Source organism: Mixophyes fleayi, chromosome 3, assembly GCF_038048845.1.
Source record: "Mixophyes fleayi isolate aMixFle1 chromosome 3, aMixFle1.hap1, whole genome shotgun sequence".
NCBI lineage: Eukaryota > Metazoa > Chordata > Amphibia > Anura > Limnodynastidae > Mixophyes > Mixophyes fleayi.
Genome location: NC_134404.1, coordinates 326,039,348 through 326,060,174, shown reverse-complemented (window position 1 = coordinate 326,060,174; position 20,827 = coordinate 326,039,348). Strand labels below are relative to the sequence as shown.

The 20,827-nt window shown below is 38.1% G+C and overlaps 1 protein-coding gene across 5 annotated transcripts in view; it reads left to right on the top strand.

Moving 5' to 3' along the window:
• The window catches only part of TRERF1 (transcriptional regulating factor 1), a 112,446-nt gene that overhangs the window by 23,975 nt on the left and 67,644 nt on the right, over positions 1–20,827 (top strand). For 3 of the 5 annotated variants that reach the window (XM_075204183.1, XM_075204179.1, XM_075204182.1), the window contains exon 2: positions 10,197–10,274. The exons of the other annotated variants lie outside the window; for them this stretch is intronic. The gene's annotated coding sequence lies outside the window, so the exon portion shown is untranslated. The remainder of the gene's footprint in view (positions 1–10,196; positions 10,275–20,827) is intronic. 5 annotated transcript variants of the gene reach the window in all.

Genomic DNA, 20,827 nt, shown 5'->3' with positions numbered 1-20,827 from the left:
AGCTGATCGCTGAACATTATTAGCTTTTGCTGAGGAAAAATATCAAAAATAAAGAACATTCATGGTAAACTATTGCCATAGAGTGGAAATTAGTTTAATTGACAGGTCATGCCAGAAAGAAAGGATATTAATGGAAATTAGTTATTAATGTTAATGAAAATTATGCAGCATGGTGGCTTAGTGCTTAGCACTTCTGCCTCACAGCACTGGGATCATGAGTTCGATTCCCGACCATGGCCTTATTTGTGTAGAGTTTGTATGTGGGATTCTTCCGGATGCTCTGGTTTCCTCCCACACTCCAAAAATATACTAGTAGGTTAATTGGCTTCTATCAAATTGACCCTAGTCTGTCTCTGTCTCTATGTGTGTATGTTAGGGAATTTGTCAGAATCACTAGGTGGAATTGATGATACCTGCCTGCAGTTGGCGCTACCGAGTACTGAGGCGCGGAATATAGCACGCCCCTGGTTTTCACCAGGAACCCCCGCAAGGAGGTATGGACTTTTGCTGCAAGAGACGTGCAGGTCGCGGTCCTCAGTTTCAGTCAGCTGGCGAGGTAACAATTGAGGCAGCGGTGAGAGCCCACCAGGATGCAGGATGGAAGAGTAGTCAGCAAGCCGGGTAAAAACCAGAGGAACGGATATAGCCAAATCAGAAGCAGGAGAATGGCCAGGAAGCCTGGTCAGTACCAAATATCACTCTAAGCCAGAATCAGGAACCAAAGGAGAAGTCAGGAACAAGCCAGTGTCAGAATCCAAATAACAGCAACACAGGAACAAACGCTGGAGCAAGGCTGAAGACCAAATACTCTGGCACTAGACATGTGTCAGAGGCTGCTTTATATACCTTAAGGTGCCTCCTGATTGGGCTAGGGAGATTTTGGCAGTAAGACATGCTGGCTGCAGACAGGTGAGCAGAGATAGCGTCCCGCTGCTAGGCAACAGGACGTGGTTGCTTAGAAGGTGCAGGTGGCCGTCTCCTGCACCAAGTGTCAGTGCGGAGACAGCGCCTGACAGAATTTAGACTGTCCAATGGTGCAGGGACTGATGTGAATGAGTTCTGTGTACAGCGCTGCGGAATTAGTGGCGCTATATAAATAGCAGCTGCTGATGAATTAGTAGTTATATGCTTAATTCAATACAGACAGCATGCTCCTAGTTTTAAATAGTAACATAGTTGATGAGGTTGAAAAAGACACCAGTCCTTCAAGTTCAGCCTATTTGGATCTCCTGCAATCCCTCTCTTATATTCGAAATTGATCAAGATAAAGCAACCGCCAATCTGTTTCAATCGGGGAAAATCCCTTTTCCCTGGATCCACTACTGTCCTTCATTTAATTAACAGCCGTAACCCTGGCTACTTTTTTCAGCTAAAAATTTGTCTAACCCTTTTTTAAACATATCAATTGAATCCGCCATCACAACCTTCCCTGGCAATGAAATCCATATCTTGACTACCCTTACTGTAAAGAACCCCTTCCTTTGCTGGTTGTGAAACTTCCCTTTCTTCTAACCTTAGGGGATGGCTCGTGTCCTATGTACAGTTCTTGGCGTAAAAAGTTCCCATGAAAGTTCTCAATATTGACCCTTAATGTATTTGCAATAAGTAATCAAGTCCCCTCTTAGACGCCTATTTTCTAAACTAAACATACCTAAACTGGCTAACCTTTTTCGTAACTTAATGACTCCATACCCGTTATCAATTTTGTCAACCTTTTCTGAACCTTTTCTAGTATCAAAATATCTTTTTTATGGAGTGGTGCCCATAACTGTACTCTGTATTCAAGATGAGGTCTTATCAATTATTTATATAGTGGCAAAATTACACTGTCTTCCCTTGCATCTATGCCCCTTTTTGTGCATGCCAATACTTTATTTGCCCTTGCAGCTGCTGCTTGACATTGAGCACTATTGCTAAGTCTACTGTCTACGAGCACTCCCAAATCCTTTTCCATTTTAGATTCCCCTAAATTTGTCCCATTTAATTTATAGATTGCCTACTTGTTTTTGATCCCTAAGTGCATAACCTTACATCTATCTATGTTAAACTTCATCTTCTATTTGGCCTCCAAATCCTCCAGTTTATTTAAGTCCCTTTGCAGAGAAACTACATCTTCCTCTGATTTTATTATCTTACAAAGTTTGGTGTCATCAGCAAAAATGGAGACTTTGCTTGCTCTAAACCATCACTAAGGTCATTACTAAATAAATTAAAAGGGAGTAAACCTTGAGGTACACCACTTACAACTTTTGACCAATTAGAAAACGTTCCATTTATCACAACTCTGTTCCCTATTCTCCAACCCATATACAAATGTTGTTTCCTAGACCCAGTTCCCTTAATTTGTAAACCAACCTCTTGTGTGGCACTGTATCAAAGGCCTTTGCAAAATCTAAGTAGACCACATCTACTGTACTACCTTGGTCCAAGTTCCCACTAACTTCCTCATAGAAACTAATTCGATTAGTTTGACATGACCTATCCCTCAAAAATCCATGATGATTCCCACTAATAATCTTATTGCGCACCAAGTAATCCTCAATACCATCCCTTTATATTTCCCCACTATTGATGTTTCCCCACTATTATGTTTCCCCACTATTGATGTCAGGCTTACAGGTCTATAATTCCCCGGTTGTGGACTCATTCCCTTTTTAAACAAAGGCACCACGTCTGCTATTCACTAATCCCTCGGTACTGAGCCAGATGAAAATGAATCTATGAAAATTAAGAATAGCGGTCTAGCTATTTCTGATTTTAGCTCCATAAGAACCCTTGGGTGTATGCCATCTGGACCTGGAGCTTTGTTTATCTTAATTTTATTCAGTCGCCTTTAGACTTTATCCTCTGTCAGCCTAGTATTAATTAGTGGAACGGTTGCATTTCCATTTTTATGTATTATTCCTACCATTTGTTCCTCTCTAGTAAATACTGAATAAAAGAAGGTGTTTAATACCTCTGCTTTTTCCTTTTTATCATTAATCAATCCACCCATCTCACTTCTTAGGGGTCCTTTGTTGTTTTTTAAAATCCTTTTGCCATTTATATACTTAAAAACTTTCTAGGGTTTGTCTTACTTTCTTTTGCAACTTTTTTAGGAGTTATTTTTTATTGGTTTCAGTTAAATACTGGTTAAGTGCAATTTTGCATTTAAGTTAAAATCTATTGACAGTATAACTGGTGTAAGCAAGACTTGAAAATATAGTTCACAAATGTCGCCCATTTCTGGACGTCTCTTAAAAAAATATTCCTGATTTATCTTGTTTGTCTTGTATGTTATATTTGTTACAGTTTAGTATTTTCTTTTGTGTGATTTGTATTTTAATTGTTTCAATTATTTTTCAATTCACTCTTGGGGGTAAATGTATCAAGCTGAGAGCTTTCTGGCGGGTTTGAAAAGTGGAGATGTTGCCTATAGCAACCAATCAGATTCTAGCTATCATTTTGTAGAATGTACTAAATAAATGATAGCTAGAATCTGATTGGTTTTTCAAACCCTCAACTTGATACATTTACCTCTTGGTGTTAAAAATATTAATAGGACAGATAAATATTTAGACAAGAATGTATCTAGTACTTGATGTGTGTTCTATTATTTTATTTCTTTTATATTTTTAACAAGTATACATTGTTAAGTAGTCCTTTTTAGCTTACAGTTTGTTCTTCCATTCTTCCTATGTCATGTTTTGGTTCATTTTGTTTACCATTCCGAAATTTATCCTTGAGCGATGCAAATATGCAGGTTGGTTGGTATTCAAAATAATAATACTAAAAGATAACTATTGCAAAAACTCAAAGAATGCAGTTGCTTTGGAAACATTAAATGTTTAAAACACAATTAAAAACAGGAAATAAAAAACAGGAATTGAAAAGGAAATACCAAATTCTAACTTGTGTTGTAGCTGCATAGTGAATTGATTGGTATTGAATAAAATATTCTAGCTGTCTTGTCTGAATACTTTTTTTTGTGCACATTTAGGGGGAGATTCAATTCCCCGCGTTGTTCTTTAGAACATTGCTGGGAGTGCATCATTACCGTTAGTATGGTAATTTTAACATGGACTTCTGCTTGTGGCTCAGGGAGCTGCAAGCCAAAAATCAGCGTGGAAATTACCGGTCTAACGGTAAGAATGCGCATCAATTACCGTAGTAACGGTAATTATGCGCACCCCGCATTGGTCTAAAGAACAACAGGGGAATTGAATCTACCTATTAGTCTAGCAACGCATTTAATATTAACTCCTGTTGCATTGTAGTTAGACAACAATCAACAAAGGAAAAAATGAACAGTGCAGGGAAGAGTCCAAAAAATTATTAACCAGTTAAATAAATCAATATATCATCATCATCACCATTTATTTATATAGCGCCACTGATTCTGCAGCGCTGTACAGAGAACTCATTCACATCAGTCCCTGCCCCATTGGAGCTTACAGTCTAAATTCCCTAACATACACATACAGACAGAGAGAGAGGGAGAGACAGACTAGGGTCAATCTTGATAGCATCCAATTGACCTACTAGTATGTTTTTTGGAGTGTGGGAGGAAACCGGAGCACACGGAGGAAACCCACGCAAACACAGGGAGGACATACAATCTCCACACAGATAAGGCCATGGTCGGGAACTGAACTCATAACCCCAGCGCTGTGAGGCAGAAGTGCTAATCACTTAGCCACCGTGCTGCCCTATATTTATGTATATAGCTCACCGGCCCTTCGGGGAACAAACTGCCTTCTGTTACAGCCAAATATTTCACATTTTGACTTATCAGTCCAGAGCACCAGCTGCCATTTTTCTGCACCCCAGTTCCTATGTTTTTGTGCATAGTTGAGTCGCTTGTCCTTGTTTCCACATTGAAGGTTGGCTTTTTGCCCGCAAATCTTCCATGAAGCCCACTTCTGGCCAGACGTCTCTGAACAGTAGATGGGTGTACCTGTGCCCCACTAGTTTTCTCCAGTTCTGTGTCGAAGGGCTGGAGAGCGGTACAATGATGAGTGTCTGCAGGCAACACTGATGCGTGGTGGAGGTTCCTTGCAAGTTTGGGACTGCATTTCAGCAAATGGAGTTGGGGATTTGGTCAGGATTAATGGTGTCTTCAATGCTGAGAAATACAGGCAGGTACTTATCCATCATGGAATACCATCAGGGAGGCTTCTGATTGAACGACCCCAAACATACAGCCAATGCATTAAGAATTATCTTCATTGTAAAGAAGAAGAAGGAGTCCTGGAAGTTGCGATATAGCCCCCACAGAGCCCTGAGCTCAACATCATCGAGTCTGCCTGGGATTACATGAAGAGACAGAAGGATTTGAGCAATCCTACATCCACAGAAGATCTGTCGTTAGTTCTCCAAGCTGTCCCTGCCGAGTTCCTTCAAAAACTGTGTGCAAGTGTACCTAGAAAAATTGATGCTGTTTGGAAGGCAGACAGACGGTGGTCACACCAAATATTGATTTAATTTAGATTTCTCTTCTGTTCATTCACTTTGCATTTTGTTAGTTGATAAAAATAAACTATTAACATTTCTATTTTTGAAAGCATTCTTACCTTGCATCATTTTTTTCCACACCGGCCTAAAAGCTCAGTTTAACAAGATAACCAATATACTCAAAAAGAAAAACAATTTAATTAAAATAAGCACATTCATACTCTGATAGTAAAAACACAACTCCAACATATCAAAAAGTATAACTGGACCAATGCCGTCAATATATGATGGTTAACACAGAAATATAGATAATATTGCACAGAAAAAGGTTTAGACACTCAATGTCCTACCACTAAAATAGCCACTCAGGGACTAATTACCAGAAGACATAAAGTCCACCTGAAATCATAAAAACTGTCTGTCCCATACATTATAGTGAGGAAACGTGGGGACCAATTTGATCATGTATCAATTGTCAAGAATGCACGGATTTTAAAAAGTACTCCTTTAGGAGATATTAATCCCCAAAAGTATAGATTTGCAATGCAGACTTACTCAGCTGCTATACTGGACTTCAACACAGTCGGTGTAAATCAGACATATGTGTCCATTGAGATGCAATTCTAGTCTCAATTAATGATCCATCTATAAAGAGACAGTTTCAGAGCAGAATCTGGCAGGCTAGAGATAAAGATATTTAAAACACTTGTAATCTCCGCAATGCAACTCTGCCGCCGAATCCAGGTGTCTCCTCGCGGCACAGTGCACACCAAAATCTGTCCGGACAGAAACAGTAGGCAGAAACAAAAATCTGTTCCTTATACAAAGTGCATCCGCTGTATAATCATATAACAGTAGTAGAAAAGTATGCTGGGTTAGACAGGCAACGCGTTTCGTGTAATCCATACCGACATTTTCAAAGCCATACAGTACAGTCCAAGTGGCCACCTTTATATAGGGTGAAATATCCAGCTAATTAATTAACCCCATCTGTAGTAGTTGATTGCTTACCAGGGAATTCTATTGAATATCTATTGGAGCTAACAATGGTACTTAATCATAAAAGACTCCATCATAAAAAAAAATCATACAAATAAAAATATTAAATGCAAATATAAAAATAAATAAAGAAATAGTAACTATAACATAACAACTGAGTAAACAACTGAGTAATAAAATTAATATTGAAATGAGTTCATTAGTTCCCTAGAGGAAAATAAATTACATTACTAAAGCAAATATAATCTTAACAAATCAAAAATTAGTAAAAAAAATATAATCATAATAAATCTCCTATGTCTGTCACCACCTCTCAAGGTAGAATAAAATTTTTCCACCCCCACAAGCGACAAACATAAGGGATTACAATTATGTTCATTAAAGAAATGTCTGTCTACACTATGTTTCAGCAAATCTTTCTTATTATTCGACCGGTGCTTCCTAAACCTGGGGAAGTTCTCCCAGTGTACTGAAGCCTGCATGGGCATTTCAGTACATAAATCACGTTCGTAGTCTCACAATTAAAGAAATGCAAAATCATATGCTCTGAACCATTTGTATTTGACTTTACTTTTCGTGCTCCATTAGCTATAAAATCATATATCAAACACATTTTCCTATTACACTTAAAACAGCCAATTGGCTTTGGCTGTAACCAGGACATCCCTGGGCTGGATGTAGTTACTGACTTTAGCATGCTGGAGGCTACCACATTTTTGAGATTATTATTTATTTTAAATACTACTCTTGGTTTTTCATTCAAAATATTGCTCAGAATAGGGTCACGTTTAAAGTTTTTTAAATTATCAGAAATAATCTTCTTAATTTTATAAGATTTGCTATTAAATTTTGAGATAAAAGGATGGCAGTTACCCTTTGTGGGATTCAACTCACTCGGGTAGACCAGAGTATAGCCAAAATAAGGCTTTATTGTGATAGCACAACACCACAAGACGTTCACAAGGTACAAGGTAAATGGTAGCATGTATCCTCCAGCAGCCTCTTGCAGTCAACACTGCAAAGTAATAATCTCAGTCACTTTCAGAGTCTTATCTTCCCGCAATATTACCACTACCGATTAGCTAGACAGTTACGGTGTCACCCAGCTTGGGTTACTGGCTCACACCGACCCTGTCCTGGTAGGGTGTCCTCCAGCGGCACCACGATGCCTGGCCCAGAGTCCTTTTTGCTGATGTCTTGTACACCAGGATCCTCCAAGCTAAAATAGCTCTCTTGACATTCTGCTCTCCTTATATTCTTGGATGTATACACGGGGAGTATGGTCAAATGTCTCAATCCTCCCCCATTACAGCAGGGGTCTATCAGTGGACACTTTAACTGTTAGACATACAATCTTTGTATAATCAAATACAGTAGAATGGCTTAACGCAATTAGATATTTGGCTGGATACACTAAACAAAGGGTTACAATATTACATCAGGGAATGACACTTCACGCTTGCGTGAAACAATAAGACTTTTGACACATTGAATCTGCAACATTACACACTCTGGGCTAGATTTACTAAGCTGCGGGTTTGAAAAAGTGGGGATGTTGCCTATAGCAACCAATCAGATTCTAGCTGTCATTTTGTAGAAAGTACTAAATAAATGAAAGCTAGAATCTGATTGGTTGCTATAGGCAACATCCCCACTTTTTCAAACCCGCAGCTTAGTAAATATACCCCTCTGAGTCTGTTATACATTTTGATACAATAACATTTATATTGATACATTTTAATACATTTCCCAATGCTATTTCAGCCAGTATATTACTTTGGAGACACATTGCATATCATCTAGAAAATCTAACCTATTACCTGTCAGATTACCTGTTGATCTAGCTAATAAACATGGGCTGCCAGCTTGCTATGTCATGTTACGCAGACATTGCTCTGATTACAAACTAGGTCTGCGCCACACCTCATAGCAATGGACATTTGAGACAAATGGTAAATACCTTTGCTAGCACAAGCAAATTGACTTCTGCTGTCCTGTTATTTTCACACAATATGGCAATATTCTTTCTATTTCTAATACATACAATATTGCCGGTAATAGCAAGGGCAAAATGTACCTAATAACATGAAATAATAATACACATAATACACCAATGCTCTGGTGTATATACTTAGACTGGGCCAAGGATTAAAAGGCACATTAACCTGTGAGAAACAGGTGATGAAGAAAAAGTTTTTAGTCCAGTAGCACCCTGTTTCATGACAAGAGCTATGACAAGTATTCATATTTTTTTAGGCATCAATAAATCATGTCCCTCTTGTTTCAGTGCATAATTCTTGGCTTCCTCTAGTAATACACTAGGATATCCATTCGCCAGAAAATTACATTGCATGAAATTAGCCTGTGACAAAAAATAATTTTCTAAGGTAAAATTTCGTCTGATTCTACTGATTTGACCCTTGAGGATATTCATGATCCATAGTTGAGAGTGACTGCAACTGTAGCATAAATAAGTACTCGAATCAGCTTTTGTCTTTTAATTAGTTGACACATTTTTATCACCACACACCAAGAGGGTGACATCAATGAAATTAACTGAACAGTAACTAAATTGATGGGTAAATTTGAAATTAAACAAATTAGTGTTCAAAAAAGTGACAAACTCTGGTGCAAATTCAGAATCCCCTTCCCAAATAGCCTGAAAGGACCACACCATAGGAATTGTTCTTCGAATGCCCCCCTGTTTAAAGGTTGGCAAAACTTGGGGCAAACCCGGTGCCCATGGCCGTTTCTAGCGTTTGTAAGTAAAAAAATAGAATACAAAATAAAATAATTATGAGTGAAAATAAAAAGAATAGCATCCAAAAGAATTTGCTGATGTCTCACAGAGATTTTCTCATCTTTTGTTAATGTACTTTTTATAGCGTTAGTACCAGCCAAATGTGGACTACTAGTATAGAGTGCCTGGACGTCCAGGGTTATAAACTCTTACCCCGGTCGCCAAGTAATCTCTGCAATCAAATTTAAAATGTGTGATTTCAAGAAATGACATACTCTTGCATAAAGTGATCAACATAAAACGATAAGACTTGAAGTTAACGACCCTATGCCTAAAATAATAGATTGTCCTGGTGGTGAAATCAGTGATTTATGGATTTTCAGTAAATAAAAAAACACAGAAAATAAAAGAAAACAAATTCCTCTCTTGATATCACCCCCTCTGTGAAAGCAGAATCCAAAAGAACTTGTAATTCAATTTTGAATGCCTTAGTTGGTTTCCCAGATAGAACCTTTTAAAAGGTTGTATCATACAACAGCCTAAGGGCTTCATTCATATAGCCCCCCTCCCCACTAGCAATCACAACTTCTACTCCCTTATCAGCAGCCCTAATAATCAAAGATAAATCTTGCTGTAACTCCTTCAAAGCTTTTCTTTCCAATATCGTTAAGTTATCTCTACCTAAATCCCTATTCATGTTCTTATAACATAATGTTTTAAAATCATTCAGCATATTTCTATAGAATAGTTGTATAGTTGAACTCCTTTGATTAATAGGAGAAAATTCAGATTTATTCTTGAATCTATTAGTTTTCACTTTAGAAGTACAGTTGGCAACATGAAATAACGTTTTTTCTGAACCATCAGCCTCTAATTGTAATTGAAGTACAATCTCCTAATCTCGGCTGCTGTCGGAGGTCCTACCTCCGCCCCCCTGTTTTGTCACTATACCTGTATTAGTTAGTGTGAATTTCCCATAACCCGCAGTCACTTAATCATTCATTCTGTCTTTTGTTGGCTTCAGAATGAAGAAAACACAGAGTTCTGAAACTTTTTGGAGTTTACCTATGTAACAGGAAACCAAATATAGAATCTTACTCAGGTACTGTACCTATTTTTTATTTTGTTTCGATAATATCGCCTCCAGTTATCTGTTCTGATTCTGTATTTTCCTTTTGAATTTTTAGCTTAATAACTGTTTAGATGTTTGCATAACAAGAGAAAAAGTAAAAATGTTTTATTTTGTTTCAGTGTAGTAACTTAAGTGATTAAGAATGTCTTTAATAATAACTCCACGGCAGCGATGTCATAAATGCTCATTCTTTTGGAGTTATTAATTAACTTTGTTATATCGCTCTTTAGAAGTTACTTATTAATCTGCTATAGTGCCAACTTGATTTGTATGGAACTGGAAACAACATAGTTCTCAATGTACTGCTCTGTATTATAGAGATATTGCGTTTTTTGTGATTCTTGAGAGAGCAGATATATATATTTCTAGACTTAAATATTAAGATTATCAGTGTTTACACTTTGAAATAATTGTTTCAAAGCATTGTTTACATCAACATACAAATGAATGAGGAAAAGTTAAGTTCTTATTAATGACTAGTCTATATTTGCTGTGACCTTCTATGTAATCCATTATCGTACTGTACTGTGCAAATATGTTGGTGCTTTATAAGTAAATAATATTTTGATTTTTTTATTGGCTGTAATTAAAGACAATGCAAGTAAAGATGCAATCAAGAGGGCATATTTTGCTTTTGTAAAGTGTAAAACATCTTTCTGTACTGCAGATTTATAATAAATATTGGCATATTTAAATTATTTGAGTTTTTGACAGATTGCTGAAATAGTTTTTTTTTTTATAAACGCTACAAGTATTTATTTTCAGAATTGTCATAAAAATGAAATAATTCCGAAATAAAATTCTGTCCTTCTGAGAAGATGCTCTTCTGCCATTAGACAGCAAAGTATTCACAAGTATATTCATAGCTAGCAGTAGCATTATTCAGTACGCCTGTGTCAGAATCGCACACAGAATGTTGCCATCACTTTAGAATGTTGTGTAAAAGTTGAACTCATTTTGTACTATTGTCAGTTTAGTCCTGCGTAGTAAAACGCTAGCACTGTATTTCAATTTAAAGTGTTATGCTTATAATATATTTATTGTAACTAGGTTTGCCAGCAATTCCGGAAACAGACAGACGTCCTGCCTATCCTCTCAGTTATGCTTCTGCTCTATTAATTAGCACTGTCCCATTTTTACCTAGAAGGACAATAAAATCCCAGTGACAGCCCAACTTTTAACAGGGTAGTAAAGGTAGAACTGGTAAAATATTCAAGGGAAAAATTACATATTTTTATTAGTTAAAGAAATCTGTGGAAATTGTCACGATACAATTTTAAAATGAGGGAAATAGGAAGCGTCACACAGGAGTTTTAGAATGCCAGGCTAAAGAGAAAATACACTGTTCAATCACAATACCAAGATGTTCTAAACAAGTTTGCTCTGATTGGAGAGCGCTGACAATTGAGTTGTCTGGAAAGCATTTCCAAATCTCTTTGATGTTATACTGACTGAGGGTTTCCTCGCTTTAGAATGCAGCGATTCCCTAGTTTGAAATATCCTGGTGTTGTTGCCCCTAGCCTCAGTTATGCCATATATTAATAAATAGAATAAACGAAAATAGTTTAGTTTTAAATATTTTTCAAGCCCCTGTCATTGCCTTTTCTGGAAAATGTTGAACTAGGGTTGCCCTTATATTAAATAAAAGCATATCTGCACTGCCCGGGTAATTTTATGTATGTAATACTTAAATAATTGTATTTTATTATTTATAGATAATTATGCAAAAATATATTATTTGCAAAACATGTTGATAAGACAAAATTCCAGCCTGATCTTCGCGTTGAATTGAATATCCCCCGTAGTATTTAAAGGGTGCAAGTTTGCATCGGAACAAACCATGTTGCAATGTAAGGGGTAATGCAATTGTTTTGCATGCTGAGAAAATAATGTCTGCTGTTGCATATAGCACACAAACATTGGACAGCTTTATTTTTACACTGCGATTTAGAGTTGAGGTAGTTCGCACCCCCCTCACAACTCTAAATCTGTCTGCACGTTCAAAATTTAATCCCCCACCTCTCTGCAGAGCAACATGATATATTTTCCGAGGTGCCAAACCGCACCGTCTAATTGGACTTAATCTTAACTCTAAGTGAGCTTCTTAATTTCATCTGAAAATATTTATTTTTTTTACATTTTTTTTAAAAAGATGTATTGTGTTTTTCATCCTGCCGCACCCTTTTATTGCTGCCTAGTCTCTAATTGAATTCTGTTTCCAGCAAAGGTGCTAAATTACTGTATAGTATGTGACGAAGCATAAATTGTACTGTATATGCAAATGAGAGACACTCTGTGTAAATGTTGTGGTAAAGATATGTTTATGTGTTGATCGATATTTTGTGATGCATTATAGATATTTAGTATATATATCTCATACATCTATAAGTCTCTCTCTCTCTCTCTTTAGAGAGAGAGAGAAAGAGAGAGATGAAAAATATAATAATAGTCTTAGTTACAATTTTTAGGTCAAACTGCAAAGAAATTGACAGCTGCAAAGCCTCTTATTTTACAAGAAACTGTGTTGCCCCAAGAGCCACATCCTTACCTTGGACGTCCTATTCCTATATACATAAATTGTATGTTGTCCGCTCTTTCAATAAAGATGTATTTATTTATTTATATTATAAATCCAGAAAGCTACTAACTACTTTTAGGATGTCATGTATGCTAGATTTGATTACCCTGCAGATCAGTGATAGCCATCCTGTTAAAATTCAAGGGCCACATGATGTGTGGCCCTCTAACCTTCCAAAGGACCGCACATTACCCTTAATCTCAATAATAGATTAAAATAATGCAATGAATTAATTAAAAAAAGAAAGAGACACCATCTGTATTAACATAACAGAAGGCATTTTAATTTACAATAAACATGTGTTATAAGCTATAACAAACATGTGCGATGTGCCCAATGATAGAATATGTCTTTCACGTTTAAAGCTGATAAACCAGTGGGACATAAAGAAGGAATGAGCTGGGGGCCACCGTTAAAGGCTCGGAGGGGAGACTGTTGCCCATTACTGCTGTGGAGGAAAATTGGGACCCCTGCACGTCTCTTCACTCTGTCCTCTGTGGACTGTGTAGTTCTATGTAATACTTGTGTATAATGTACCTGAAAGTAGCTCATTCATATCGTCCTCCTTTTTCCATGGGCCGTAAACATGTGATATATTGAGTCTATGGGAAGTAAAAATATATATCCGGGAACTTTCCAGTAATTCTATATTTGTAAGCTGATGTAATGTCTGTAATGTATATACACTGACATGGATATATGATGGCTGTGACTTCTCCATTACATTGAGCTGAAGGGTCGAAGAGATGATTTTAAATATGTTTTAACATTAGCATGTAGTTATCTATCAGAATATGGTGATATCTTACGCTGAGCACACAGCAAGATTGTAAGAGGACAGTTGAGATATCTGTTTGTCATGTTAACAAGTATATTGATACGATTATTTTGCTAAATACCAACACAGGTGCATTACAGCCAATAGGAAGACAGTTCAGGGCCAGGAAACATGTATTGTATAACATACACCGCAGGTGATTGTACTTTTTATGTCAGCTTGCTGATGACTTTGGCATCAATGTAGTAGCGCAGTTCAGTCACAATCTGTGCAGCAAGGTAACCTGTGATTGCAGTGGTGATGCCACTTGTCAAAGAGCGAGTAAAGGCAATATTTATAGTGAATATATATATATATAAGGTTGTGTATTACTGAACTGTACAATATACATGAAATGACTAGATTGTCTATATGTAATTAAATATGTCGTTCACCACGCTTCCCTTTCACTCCTCTGCAGCAGGCTGCCATTTTAGGAGGAAAGTGCTTCTCTATCTAAACAAGCAGACAGTGTCATCTCAGTCTCAACTTATTTTTGAAGTATATCAGCATAGGCAAACTGAGGAGGGGTTTTCTAGTGCCTGGAAACCCCCTCCAAGCCTGGGGCACTGTATAATTGAGGTGGCTGGACCCTGCCCCCGCTCCACACGGCTCTGCTCGAAAAGAGAGAGCTGCACCTAACAGTAGTGCACGCGGGCAATGTATATTATGGGGATAGAAAGAGCTGGAGACCAGCCAAGCTCTCTAAAATTATAGCTACGCCCCCATGCATGCTGGTCACGCCCACTGGTGGCGTGGTGTGGAAACCCCCCTCTACAAATCCTGCAATTGCCCCTGATGAGATCCCACCATTAAGATGTGGGAGGAGTTTCAGCTGCCTGTAATGCAGGATGTGGGAGGAGTTTCAGCTGCCTGTAATGAAGGATGTGGGAGGAGTTTCAGCTGCCTGTAATGAAGGATGTGGGAGGAGTTTCAGCATCTGTAATGAAGGATGTGGGAGGAGTTTCAGCTACCTGTAATGAAGGATGTGGGAGGAGTTTCAGCATCTGTAAGGAAGGATGTGGGAGGAGTTTCAGCTGTCTGTAATGAAGGATGTGGGAGGAGTTTCAGCTGCCTGTAATGAAGGATGTGGGAGGAGTTTCAGCTACCTGTAATGAAGGATGTGGGAGGAGTTTCAGCTGCCTATAATAAAGGATGTGGGAGGAGTTTCAGCTGCCTGTAATGAAGGATGTGGGAGGAGTTTCAGCTGCCTGTAATGAAGGATGTGGGAGGAGTTTCAGCGTTTGTAATGAAGGATGTGGGAGGAGTTTCAGCTGCCTGTAATGAAGGATGTGGGAGGAGTTTCAGCTGCCTGTAATGAAGGATGTGGGAGGAGTTTCAGCTGCCTGTAATGAAGGATGTGGGAGGAGTTTCAGCTGCCTGTAATGAAGGATGTGGGAGGAGTTTCAGTTGCATGTAATGGAGGATGTGGGAGGAGTTTCAGCTGCCTGTAATGGAGGATGTGGGAGGAGTTTCAGCTGCCCGTAATGAAGGATGTGGGAGGAGTTTCATCTGTGTAATGAAGGATGTGGGAGGAGTTTTAGCTGCCTGTAATGAAGGATGTGGGAGGAGTTTTAGCTGCCTGTAATGAAGGATGTGGGAGGAGTTTTAGCTGCCTGTAATGAAGGATGTGGGAGGAGTTTCCGCTGCCTGTAATGAAGGGAGGAGGTTATACTTTTGACAGTGCTGCATTGGAATGTGAGATTAATAATGTTTTATACTTTCATGGTTTAATATCTGAACAGTTTAATTTTGAGGTTTAGTGGCCCTTTAAAAGAGAGTGTTCTCCTTCATATAACTTTGATTTATTGCTGTGTAAGTGCTGTGCTTAACATTTACCTCATTCACATTTACTGACGTTTTGTAGGTTTTTTTATTTCCTGCAGCTGCAACTTGTAGATTTTATTTCCGTTGTTAGTACATATGATTTGGCATATTCAGGTCCCACCTCCTGCATCCTTCCCCTACGTCACAGCTCTGAATACATACGCCATCCCATCTGGCACATTATCAGCCAGACTTCTATTACCTATGCAGATTTTAATATATCTTCCTTCATTTGGTAACTTTCTTTATAGCATCAGGGCAATGCATCTGGGACCTGCAGTCGACTGACAAGCAGAAGGAGGTGATGTTAGTGAATAATCGGTCAGTGGAGATCTAGTCTGAATGTAAACATGGATGGAGAATTGTTACTGCTCCTATAACGTGAATAACAGTACTTTTAGGCAGGGACTACAAAAAACCCACATACAGGAGTTTGCTATTAGTTATTTTTTGAAAACGGAGTTCACCTTTAACTTTTTGCTTTGGATGTGTAAACATGTTGCATCGGTGAATCGTTGTGACTTCTTGAGTATAATTAGGGTTTTATCAGTTCAAGCCTTATTGGAAAATGTAATGAAGGACCAAAGACCATATGTGATTCTCATTAATAATGTCATGGTGTCCACCTCTGATCCATGTAATCATAATTACTTTATTTTCTTAATTTACCATGTCTGGGAATGTGATCAGTTATCTGTACCAAGTTTCTTATGTCACAACTAAACATGGATAAAGGGCATTATCTGCCTTCATGATCTACACTATAGGGTAAATTTATCAAGCTGTGAGTTTGAAAAAGTGGAGATGTTGCCTATAGCAACCTAATCAGATTCTAGCTGTCATTTTGTAGTGACGAGTAGCCTTGACATTAAATCAATAACACCCATGTTTAAGAATTAAGCCTCCCTTTCCCCCAACCAGCCCCAATATTAAATTAATAGCATTCACATTTATAAAAATATGTTTTTTTTCTCCCCAACCAGCCCTGATATTAAATTTGTAGCATTGTTATTTAATAAAACATCAAATATAATAGTATTCAGATAAATAAGACCAGGCATTAAATTAATAGCATTCACATTTAATAAATGTGCATATTTTGTCTCCAACCAGCCCTGACATTATATTAATTCATCCACAGTTAATAAATAGGCCTATCGCCCTCTCCCCAACCTATCAAATTAATTGCATTGACATTTAATACATAAACACAACAAATATTTCCGGTGCTAATAATGACTGGTGAGATGCCAAAGCTAGGGAATCTGCTACCCAAACAAAAAATGCAATAATAAAACCAAAGATTGCAATGGTCACCACACGCACTCAAAAAGATATGCACTGCAGAGGGTTAAAAAAGAATATATTTATTAAATGTAATCAACACAATTATTACATGCACAAATATACTTGTGCTCAAGATAGTATAAAACCACTATAATATATAACACAATGATTGATACAGTAGGTGCACCTACATATAACCTATAAATGCGCATAAAAAACCAACAGCTGGAAAAAATATAGATGTAAAAGATAAAAAATATATAAAAAAATACTTTTTCATCGGTATGAATGAATCGTGATGGTAATCAAAACCGCATGGATAATACAATGTTCCAGAGTAACGAAGATGATGAAATGACAACTTGATTAGACCGGGGATATCGAGATAATACAGTCAGAGAGATAGCCCATCCGTGTGTTGATATATGGTGTGAGTTCCTTACCAGATAACTGGAGAGACAATAAGATAAAAAGGTACCTCCACGGAAAAACTTGAGCGCTCACGTCCCTGGTGCAATGAAATCACGGTCCCCGGGAACAAGTGTCAACGAACTAGGTTCTTGGGAAGTAGCTGGCTGTACACGCACAGCAGATGGAGATCTTCCTAGTGCACTGGATGTGCGCAGCATATAAACAACAGTCTTGACAGATATATTCAGGTATATAGCGGCTGTTCACAGATATCCGATGAATCAAAGGATAATAAAAACCAGCATAAAATGTTGGACAAATAAAAACTATCAAGGTTGTGGTATAGTCCAGCTAACGCGTTTCATCGCCTCCAGGCAACTTCATCAGAGAACTAATAGGCATAGATCTTAGCGATCTTATATGTGGTTCAGCTTAATTAAAAATCATTAACACATGTTGTTAAATTAACCCTATACCTGCAGTGCATAGGTCTCAGATAGTAATCATTATAACACAAACACTTGTTGTAAAAAAGGGACTCAACATCTGCAAATATTAAGTAATGCGATCTTTAGCATTTTGACAGTCATTAACTTCTTATAATCTTAACCATTGATGTATATGAGAGATAGAGAGGAATACAGGGACAAGATAATCAAAGATAAATAAGAGAAAGAGTAAATAGATAAATGTGTGTATGTGAATACACACACACATATCCTTGGACAACCTAACAGATTGAGTATATATATCAAGTGTGTATAACACTTTATTTAAGATCTAAACCCATAATATATATCAAAGAGCAACTGTGGACAATAAACAGTAACAAATGAATATACCCCAAAAAGAAAAAATAATAATATATATATATATATATATATATACAGATATAATCGAACCATTTTCAAATATTTTATTAAGTTCCAATGATTTATTTAGACCCGTAAGAGATAATGTATCGAGAAGATATATCCAAAAAAACCTCTTGTTTACACAGTTTCTTATAACGATCACCTCCCCTAGCTGTGGACTTGATAAGTTCTATATATTATATTATATTATATTATATGTCACACTACAATCGTTTTAATTGTCTTGCAATAAAATATAAGGATTAGAAATGTATCAAAATCCTAGCTGCAAGCAAATATTTAAGCATTAAAGTGTTCCAGTCACCTAAACAAAGAGCTATTTCGTGGAATGAGTCAATATTCATGACAGTGCAGTCTATTAATTCATTATGAACCCACAAGGTCACTGAGGCACGAGGCACTTTGCTCTCATGAATATTGGTTAAGGCCCCAAATCGGTTGGTGTAAAAACAGCTGGGCAGTATGTGTGTGTGTAGCTTGCGGTATTTGCCCTGCATGAAAAACAAATGTTTGCCTCTGCACCCTAATGCAACAGGGCTGCAGATTCTGCTCCAGGGCAAAGCTTGATCCTAGCTGTAAATGAACCACAAAGGATGGGTGCAAAACCTTTCTGAGGTCCCTACAGTAGTTGTGTCAGATTTACTGTTAACCTTTATATGAGAGAGCATAAAATATTGGCTATTCAGACAACGTTCACGAAGGAAAATAAAGAAAATGACATTGGTATTTTCAACTGCATCCCTTCAGTAAAATCTATCCATTACTTCAAGTAAAGTACTCTTCTCTTCAGCTTATACCTGTAAGGGAATTAGGCGGAACATTGCTCCTAGTCCAGGTGTGACATTGGCTCTGAGCCCACTTAGTAAGTAAATAAGATGACTGTACTTTAAGTAACAGGTCTCAGACGGGGCTCTGTGTCTTTACTAGTGGGAGATATCACAGAGAAAGGATATAGTTCATGCTCGATCGTTCAACATTCTGTCTCTTTAATGTTAGGATTTTTTTTATCTATTAATATTGTTTGCTTATACAGTACTGCGGGAAAAACTCGCTCATTTCTTTAACAGGCCACAACAGGAGGATGTTGTGTAATGTTATATACTGTGTGATGGCCAGTGAAGTCACATCTTCTTCCTCATTTCAGCGAGTGCAGAGGAAAACCTAAATGACAAGGTGCATGTATATCAAAATATGGTTTCTTAATAGCAAGAAAAAACCCTGAAACAAAATGTTTTACTTCATAGTTTTTTCATGTGTGTAGAGACTGCTGGGCTTCGCTGTTAGGATTGTTGCCCATTAAGAGTTTTTAGTCAGTGACTTGCAGGTCTCCATAGAATGTGAGGTTGATTATGAAACAACAGCACAGGGTAGGGAGCCTTCAACCATACTGGTCTACTTAGGAGGGGGGAATGGGCGAGGTGATGGGTCAGCACGGTGGCTAAGTGGTCAGCACTTCTGCCTCGCAGCGCTGGGGTCATGAGTTCAATTCCCAACCATGGCCTTAACTGTGTGGAGCTTGTATGTTCTCCCCGTGTTTGCGTGGGTTTCCTTCGGGTGCTCCGGTTTCCTCCCACACTCCAAAAACATACTAGTAGGTTGATTGGCTGCTATAAAAAAAACTGACCCTAGTCTCTCTCTCTCTCTCTCTCTGTCTGTCTGTCTGTCTGTGTGTATGTATATTAGGGAATTTAGACTGTAAGCTCCAATGGGGCAGGGACTGATGTGAATGAGTTCTCTGTACAGCGCTGCGGATTCAGTAGCGCTATATAAATAAATGGTGATGATGATGATGATGATGATTGATGTTCTTGCACAGCGTTCAACTATAGTTGGTATTCCAAATTGATGACTCTGAGTACCCAGGTATCAAATTTAGAGCAAAAGCAGGAGTTGCTTAATAGGAGGAGGAGGCAAGCCTCTATCACTGTCATGCCACCGGTCCTGACTGATAGTCAGAAGGGCTTACCTCTATCAGAAGGGCTTCTTTTTAGGCTGTACTGCCCCAAAGGAAGCAGTCTGTGGCTTCTTGGATTGTTCTCTTGTTTACCAGTAAGGGAGTGAAAAGAGATCTTGCAGCTGAAATGAACTCGTAGAGCATTCGTGAATATCTTTAGTTCTGGCTTAAATAATGTCTTTCCTAAAACATAGAGCATAGACCCTTTGGAAGTATTGTTCACTGATCGGGATTTGAGTCACAGGACTTGGCTCACATCTACCACCAAATTAGCCATGGATTTGGCAGCTAACCTGATGAAATCTAGGGCCACTTCATTTTACACGGAGATAGGTGTACAAGATGATGATAGAGATGTGAGTGAGTTCTCCGTAGAGTGAAGCGGAATCAGTGGCGCTATATAAATAGCTGCTGATGATGATGATAGAGGCGTGCTGCATCAGCTCTGCCTTGGGGGTGCTATTTTGCAACCCTTTCACTCAAGTGAAGGTCAGCTTTGCCAGGCAAGCTGAAAAGGCTGTCCTATGCACTGAACCTGAGGTGAAAAATTTCCCAGTACCAGACAGTAGAATATTTAGAGCTGAAAGTACCACCGTAATGAGACAGCCAATGCAATCAGTCACAGGGAGGGAATCTGGGGAGCTGCCAAGTTGTCTTGGCCCAAACCTCATCATGTTACCTGATTTCACTTTCTTCTTCACTTCAGGAAGGGTGCACTTCCAACTCTTCCGAAAGATTTCCCAATACCCCCTGTCTGGATATGTAGATGAAAAA